Source organism: Protomyctophum parallelum (genome assembly GCF_964188405.1).
Source record: "Protomyctophum parallelum genome assembly, chromosome: 2".
In the NCBI taxonomy this organism is placed as follows: domain Eukaryota; kingdom Metazoa; phylum Chordata; class Actinopteri; order Myctophiformes; family Myctophidae; genus Protomyctophum; species Protomyctophum parallelum.
In genome coordinates, this window is record NC_139699.1 from 57,989,630 (window position 1) to 57,998,438 (window position 8,809).

The 8,809-nt window shown below is 43.0% G+C and overlaps 1 protein-coding gene across 1 annotated transcript in view; it reads right to left on the bottom strand.

Moving 5' to 3' along the window:
• Positions 1 to 8,514, bottom strand: part of large2 (LARGE xylosyl- and glucuronyltransferase 2) — a 52,699-nt gene extending 44,185 nt beyond the window's left edge. The window contains exon 1 of the mRNA XM_083760105.1: positions 8,392 to 8,514. The gene's annotated coding sequence lies outside the window, so the exon portion shown is untranslated. The remainder of the gene's footprint in view (positions 1 to 8,391) is intronic.
• Between the last annotated feature and the right edge of the window lie 295 nt (positions 8,515 to 8,809).

Genomic DNA, 8,809 nt, shown 5'->3' on the forward strand with positions numbered 1-8,809 from the left:
ATGTATTGTATACAGTCCAGAGGATGGTATGTTTTGGAACAGGGGGGGCCATGTCATGGCACGCCGCATGCCTGAGATAATGAAACGCCGCCGATAGATCCTTCATTAAACCTTACAGGAACAGCAGGGAGACTCCTGGGTGGCTGTGCTGGGAAAAACTCCCATCTCAGCAGCTCTTATTATACCGTATATATAACTTCAAGTCACATAGAGAACAGAACGCATGGCTGGATTTCGACATGAAACACGGTGGATATGATCATGAGGCTGCCATGAAGAGTATAGCTTTAGGGGTCGGGTTGAAAAGGCCCAACGGTCAAGGTTAAAAGCAAGGTCAACAAACGTCAAAACGAAGAACTGATTAGAATTCCATGAAATTTGGTGGATGTCCCAAAGGAATAAAGCTGAAAAGGTCAAACGCAAACGTCACCATCAAGTTTAAAATATATATAAGGGACTGATAAAACTTTATGAAAGTGATCAAGAGGTGGTGCAGACAGGGGTTTCCATCGCCAGTTATTATTCTTTTTACTGTGCTTGTTTATTATAGCACTTAAAATGTGCTATTCTGTTTAAAGGACAACTTCAGTTTTAGGTTGTTTATTAGACTAAGTAAAAGGTGAGTGTTCTTTTTTTTTTTTTTTTTTTGCTGCCTTCTTTCGTTTTAGCGATTTTAGCTATTTTTGACAGGGGGGGCGGGGGCATTCGAACATGGGGCTAAATACGTCCTTTTTTACAACATTTTACAGCGATTTCTTTATTAATATTTACTATAGGCCTACTAGACCCCAGGAAATTACATCCGGCCACAAAAGAAAAATGACAGGATCTACTGAATGTGAAGGTAGAGGTACTAGGGGTGTGGTAGGCTCATTATGTCAGTTTGTCACATTCAATAATAGATCCCGTGATCTTTTGTGGCCAGATATAATTATTGGTGTCCAGTTGGACTATAGTAGATAATACAAAATGAATCACCTTTACTTATTTTTTGTAAGAAAATACATATTTAGGAGTCCGACCCTGTCGAAAATCGCTGAAACGAAAGAAAGCAGCCAATGAAAAAACAATTAACACTCACCTTTTACTTTCTCTAATAACAGCCCAAAACATGTTTGATTCTGTCCACTTTTTACCTTCTGTGTGTATGTACATCAAAGAGGGGAGGCTAAAGTATTTTGCTCTAGGGAAAAATTCTAACCCCAATGAGAGTCTGATCTTCACTGGATGTCTGCGGTGACCGATTGTCCCCTGGATGAGTGACAGGTTAACACCAACGCTCATCTCCTTGTTATGGGGTCAAGGGTCAGGCACTGGCCAACCGCACCAGCACTGCTACAGTGTGTCGCACATAAACAAGAGGGGAGGGGTCAAGGGGAGACACAACCAAGAAGAGATTGGGTTTCATTTGGCAGCAGCGCGAAGAGGCCGAGGCCAATGGGACAGTGGCGAGAGCAGGAACCGGAGAGTTGGGTTTCCCCCTCCATATGACACCTGCTGCAGCTTTCGCCTCTGACTTCCAGGGAATTCTAGGAGGAAACCCCGGAGGGATTCCTAACCTTTCTCTCTCTCTCTCTCTACTCCTATCTCTCTCTCTCTTTTGGAGAGGCACACAACACAGTCTTGGTGCTAAAAATGAAATACCCGCATATGGCTGCGCTATGCAGACATGGCGGAGGACTCCATGGAGATAGCTGGTGCCATTCCGTTTCAAATGAGTCCGTTAACTAAATGGCAAAGGCTGTTTAGCTATTTTGGTATGATAAATCATCTCCAACTCTAAGCCACACGGGCTGTTTAAATACATCTATGTATTTGAAGTAAAATGTGCACAACAGGGCTGTCAAATAAATGACCAGATCTTGAGTAATCGTCAACTTTGAGGAAAAATGAAAATGTATCTAATCTAACCGTATGTCCGGTTAGTATAGGCATGGCTGCTGTGCAATGGTATTTTTTTTAATTGGGTAATAGAGGGTATGCGCATGCTTAAAGTGAATGGCACATCGAGTGGCAAAGCAACATGCAAAGTGAGTTTAACATCGTTTAATGTTGTTAATGCAATCAGATAGGACTTCTCTGTGTGGATGTATGGGCTGTCAAGGCCAGAAAGTAGTTGTTTGCCACTCAGTTGGCGTTCCTGCGTAACTTCCTGGTTTGATGATGATGTCACACGCATAGCCTCTATTGGAGGAGCGGCTGAGCGGTGGACCACAGCCCTGTCACTATGACTCAGACTAGGGATGCACCCAATGGGACATTCTTGGCCGAAACCGAATACCGAATAGGAATCCCAATACATAAATATTATTTCTTTAACCAGTTTTTGTACCATTGCTGTCGTAGAGCTACATAAGAATGGCAAAAGACATGATTACATTTTGCTCATGTCATCGCAAAACAAAACAGTATGTTACGAAAGGTTGTTTGGCTATTCCTTTTTTGGCTCTAAAATCAACCGAATACCGCCGAATATGCATTTTCTTTGCCACTATTCGGCCGAATATTGTGTGCATCCCTAACTCAGACATAACCATAAACAAACCTGATACACCCAGATATAGATATATGGAGATCCGCTTGTCCAGAACAGTGTTGTTTTTGGCAGCAAGTTTTTATTAGATTTTTAGTCATAGTCTCTTCAATAGTTTATTTAGTTTCAGTCGACTAAATGTCACAAGATTTCAGTGAGCTAAATCTACAGTTGATTTAGTCGACTAAAATGTATTTTGGCGGGCCTTGACGCCGTCGCAATGACCGTTTTTACACTTGCTGAAAATAGCCGATCTACAAGCTCGCAGATCGGCTATTTTCAGCATGCAACCAAGTGTAAAATGACTTTTATTGTCAGTATATTTAGTCTTAGTTTTAGTCATCATATAGCTTAGTTTTCATTTAGTTTCCATTTAGTTTTCGTCAGTGAAAAAAAGGTAGTCGACGAACATTTTTCGTCTTAGTTTTAGTCGACGAAATCAACATCAGTCAATCAGTCTTTGATACACCACTGTGTATCCAACCTTCAGTCTTTGATACACCACTGTGTATCTGACATTACATCATAATATGTTTTTAAGACCAAAAATCTACCAACAATTCAAAGTTCTATCATTTCTGAGCTCTGTTGACCACCCTAATGCACAAGAGCTCAACAAGGGGGGGGGGGGGGGGCTGTACATCTGTGGGGACATCCATTGGGTTTTCCTTAATTACAATGACATTAAATGTAATGATCCAGATACCGTGTAAACAGACTATCCAGCCAAAACAGAGAACAGAGTGGAGAAAGGCAGAGACTCACCTTGATTTTGGCTGGTTTAGCTCGTTCTCTGTAGTGGAGGATGTCGTATACTCCGGTTAGGATCGTTCGGGATGCAAAAAAGGGCCCGGAGGAGTTGGAGACACTATTTTTAATATTTTGATATATCTTATTGCATGATATCATGGGAGACGTATATCAGCCACAGCGCTCAGCAGAGTAGTGAGACATGTAAGTGTAGTTCTCTCTCAAAAAGAGACACCAAACACTATTTATAATACACAGGCTTTACTTATCTCAATGTCACACAGTACCTGGTCATCATGGACGTGACGACGTCAGACCAAGACAAAGGCCAATGTCACGCTCAAGTCAATCGTCACCAGACTGATCCCTATGTTACTCAATCTCTAAGATAATGAGATACCAATCCTTGGATCAGCAACATGCTGCTGGATACCCTAAAATGTCTTCTAAATCATGACAATTTTCAGAAAAGCCTCATGTTTCTATATCAGTGGTTCTCAATATTTCATGGACCACAAAGAAAATTCTGTATTTGGCCGCCGACCCCATCTGAAGATATGTTGTTCCAGGGACCCCCCCCCCCCCCCCCCCCCAGAAGAAAATATTTGAGTTAAAAAGAATATATTCAATAGCAGACCTATACAGGCTCGTAGCGTGGCACTCGGTGCCGCGCTACGAGCTTGTAGATCTGCTACTTTTCAATAGCTAAAGTATAACATAATGTATAACATAATGTATAACATAATGCTTAAAACACCGAAAGGGGTTCCCGCCGAAAAATGGGTTAAGCAAAGCGGATTTCAATATTACACAACAGCATCATGCAATATACGTAGCTAGCTACAGTACAGATTTTAAACGCTGTACAAGTGTTGTTCTACTTCTATTTTGAGATACGGTACGCTTATAACGTTGACGTTATATACCTGGCGTGACAGGAGCATTTTGTTTTTTCACATGCCACCCTAGGCTGCGGTAGGCCCAAGAAGTGAGATCAAGATTTGCATCGTTTGATTTGTTACTAAATGCATTCACGGAGGAAAAAGTTAAAAAAAAAGCATTTGAAGAACAATTTCATTTCAGTCTAAACTTTTAAATCATAGTCAACTCCAATCACTCATTCCGACAGCCCTAAAGCCAAAATACTGCCACGGCCTGAGTAAATAATAATAAGGGATACAAATTGTACAACCCTGCTGTTCTGGCTTGACGGTGATTGTGTAGACACAAGCTGTCGCTCCCTCTATCCTTTAAAACTCTACAATAGAGGGTATGCGCATGCTTAAAGTGAGTGGCACATCGAGTGGCAAAGCAACATGCAAAGTGAGTTTAACATTGTTTAATGCACTCAGATAGGACTTTTCTGTTTGGATGTATGGGCTGTCAAGTAGTTTTTTGTAGTAGTTTTTTGCCACTCAGTAGGCGTTCACGCATAACTTTCAGGTTTGACGATGATGCCACGCGCATACCCTCTATAGGAACTTTTACTCTGTTACGTTAAGTAGGGGAGAGCCGCCAAGGATGTAACACTTTGCACGTTTCCTTTCTTTACTCAGAGATCCGTTTATCTACACATGTAATATTTTCAGGCAACGGACCTACACATGTCTGCTACCATAAACCACTTCAAGTTATTTTTTTTATAAAACAGGTCTATTTCCATTATTCATGTTTTTTGTTTGTTTGTTTGTAACCGCGGGTTCGACTCCCGGACCCGACACGGCCTTTACCGCATGTCATCCCCCCATCTCTCTCCCGTTTCCTGAGCCTACTTTCTATCCCTTAAAAAATCAATAAAGGCGTAAGCCGCAAAAAAATATCTTAAAAAAAAAAATCACACATGTGTGGACTGTGGAGACGACAAACGTGACGTAACATAACATCAGAGCTCTTTTATCTTATTTTTCTATTGTATTAGAGCATCGACTGCTGACCCACCGCAGTAGCAGCATTTGTACCTTTGGCTGAGTCTTGCAATCTGACATGTTTAACGTTTTTATTGTATAACTACAATAAATCTCCGGATGAAATCTATTCATTGCAGGTGTTACCTAATCGTTGATGAAGTTGCGGTGCTTGATCTTGCGTGGGACATGAAGCCGTAATCAACTGAAGTGTCACAAGTCGTCAAATTGTGCCGTCGTCCGCTGGCGTGGAACCTCAATCATCTAATCCTGATCCTTAATAAATGTTTACAGCCACGTCAAGCATGTTCTGAAAACAGGAGTGCAACCAGATGATGTTTGTGTTGTGGCATTTCTGCAGGGTTTGCCTCAGCATACAAATCTGTGCCACAAAGCACCTTCGGTGCTTAAAACTGCTGAAGAAATCTCATCTTGCCGAATCATAAAGTGCAGTTTATTTTAGGTTCTTCCCGTGCATTAAGAGCGTAAATTGTGACCTTTACCTTTGTCTGTATGCTACTAAATCTCAATTCAGTATGAGATGAGAGGTCATCTGGGAGTGGAGGAAGGTTAGGAGGGGAGGGGAGGGAAGGGATGGGGAGGGGAGGGGAGGGGAGGGGAGGGGAGGGAAGGGAAGGGAAGGGAAGGGAAGGGAAGGGAAGGGAAGGGAAGGGAAGGGAAGGGAAGGGAAGGGAAGGGAAGGGAAGGGAAGGGAAGGGAAGGGAAGGGAAGGGAAGGGAAGGGAAGGAAGGGAAGGGAAGGGAAGGGAAGGGAAGGGAAGGGAAGGGAAGGGAAGGGAAGGGAAGGGAAGGGAAGGGAAGGGAAGGGAAGGGAAGGGAAGGGAAGGGAAGGGAAGGGAGTATGCCCTGGGGGGGAGGGGAGGAGGAGGAGTAGGTAGAGAAGAATAGAGTAGGGAGGTAGATGATAAAGTATGGGCGTGTGTTCATTTCCCCTCTGGAGGGCAGACTAGCAGAGATCCATCTCGCTGACAGGGCCACGGGTGGAGAATGGAGGAGAGGTAATGTGAGAAGAGAGGGAATACTGTGGAGAGGCGCTTGACAGCCGGGGCAGCTGATGGTAAATGCACTGTGTAGCGAGAAAGAGGAGCCTCATGAGATCGCCATCAATAAGAGTTTGTGCTGTACGAATCACGTCATCCGACTCATTCTTCTTCCTGACTCTTTCCTCGCTCCATCCATCCATCCATTTGCTCCCATGACAAAGATGGCAGAGGAGTCAAGCGCGGGAGCGAGTTGATGCCAGCAGCACTAGAAGTATATATATACGCTGTTGGCATGCTGAAGGCGTTGGCCCTTAAACTTCTTCCTATTAGCAGCTTGTAATGTCAACGGGCCTTAAAACGGACACAACTAAAACATTGATTTCATATATCCACAAAGAATATGCATGAAATATTTAAAAAAAACGAGGGTGAAACAAAGGAAAATGTCTCAATGAATTTAGGAAATGTAGAGATATAGTCTCTGGAAATGTATGTGTAACATTCCAGTGGAGACTGAGACGTGGTTACTCTCAGGGAGGATAGGATAGGCTAATGAAGTATGATGGGTGACATTCCAACCAATGAACACACACACCACACTATTGACACGTCACATGACCTTACATCCAATCAGAGCCAGGTCAGAGTCCACTGGGGTCAAAGGTCGAGTGAGGCATTGTGGGACTGACCCTTTGGTCATATCAGGTCGATTCTGTCTGCCTTCCGTCACGATTCTGTCTGCCTACACACACACACACGACTTGGCTGTGTGTGTGTGTGTGTATGAGTGCGCGCGCACATATACACAGGTGTACGTGTGCAAATGTAGTGTGTTTAGAGTGTATTTATGTTAAAATGTAGTTTGTGTCTGTGTGCACAAGCGCATGTATTATGCATGTGCATGCATGCGAGTGTGTCTGACCCGCGAACTATCACCTTATAAGAGCTCAGTCATTACTAGAGCAGGGTGAATGGGTCAGCCCAAGCCATGCCCATCCATCACTCAACACATTGATTCCATCCTCACCACCGACGCAGGATTAAGCTACTCCGTAAATTATATAGCAGCGTAGGCCTGTGTTAAAGCTGCTATAAGCAATAATATGTCGAAATTGTTCAATTTTTGGGGGTATTCAGACAGCCAGCAATGGGTAGTCTCTGTGACACATGTAGGCATTCAAAGATGTTCCTAGAAGCTTTGCCATTGGTCGAAAGAAAACCAGTCGCAATGGCTAACCAATCAGGAAGCAGACAGGCAAATCGAACAATGACAAAGCTTCTAGGAAGATCTGCGGCCCCTAGATGTGTCACACACAGAGACTACATTATTTTTGGGAGTCTGAATAATAAAAAACACCCCTTTTGGTGTGTTAAACATACTAGTCCAGTGTTTCCCAACCTTTTTTGTCCCAGGGAACACTTTTCATAGCCTAAAAGTCTCGGGTAAGTAATTGTATTGTATTGTCTGTATTATGTATTGTTTTGTTGTATTGTGTCTGTTTGTCAAAAAAAAAGAAAATTCAATAAATATATTGTTTAAAAAAAATAAACTGCTTTTTCCAAATACAAATACACACACATGAACATTGAACACGCACGCGCGTACATGGCTCGGTGAATGCAGATTGCATTCTGAAAGTTTAATGAGGGCTAATCTAAAGCCAAGCCATTTGCGGCAGTGTTAAGAGCACACAGATCAAAACGATGGGGGACCTGGGAGAGTGTGGTGAGCATATATATATATATATATATATATATATATATATATATATATATAAATAAAATACTGAGACATACACACGTAGAGAGAGATTCTACATGGAGCATGCTGGTGCATTCTCCCATTCTCCGACTGTGTGAACTGGTTGCATGGCCCTGATCGTTGTACCATGTCTGACTGTAGATAGAAACACGCATCATAAACGTCACACCCTATCACAGGAGTGTACTGTACTTACAGCCACACACAAACATTAATATGCATGACATGCACATGTACAGATACACACACGCACGCACGCGCACACACACGCGCACACACACACACACACACACACACACACACACACACACACACACACACACACACACACACACACACACACACACACACACCGCCCTGACCTGCTTGGTATGCAGATGAAAGTAAAAGGGAGATGAAAGGATGTATCAGACAACAGTAAATCCTATCGGTTCCTTACCAGACTTGCCAGGCTGTAACTCTTGAGGTGGGGGAAAGCGATGGGTATGAGGAGTGTCTTCGACTCCTCTGTCCCTGGAGACGACTCCAGCTCGCACGGGAATATCAGGGAGGGACTCGGGCTCTGATGAAGACACAGAGAGAGAGAGAAGAAAAAGATGTTACATGAAAGAAACACACGCCATGAAGAGAAACACGTGCAACAAGACACCCTAGAGAGAGCCGCGGTTCTCAACCTGGGGGTCGCCAAGTTCTTTTGTTTTTGTTTGGCGACTGAAATGGCATGGAGAATGGAAATTAAGAGTTCACATATAGTACACATAGTACATGCATAAACCTTCCTTAATGACTATATCTGGTTTCAGTATTTATTTATGATGCATTTCCTCTATAATTAAGGTTATTGTAGAGGTCCATTT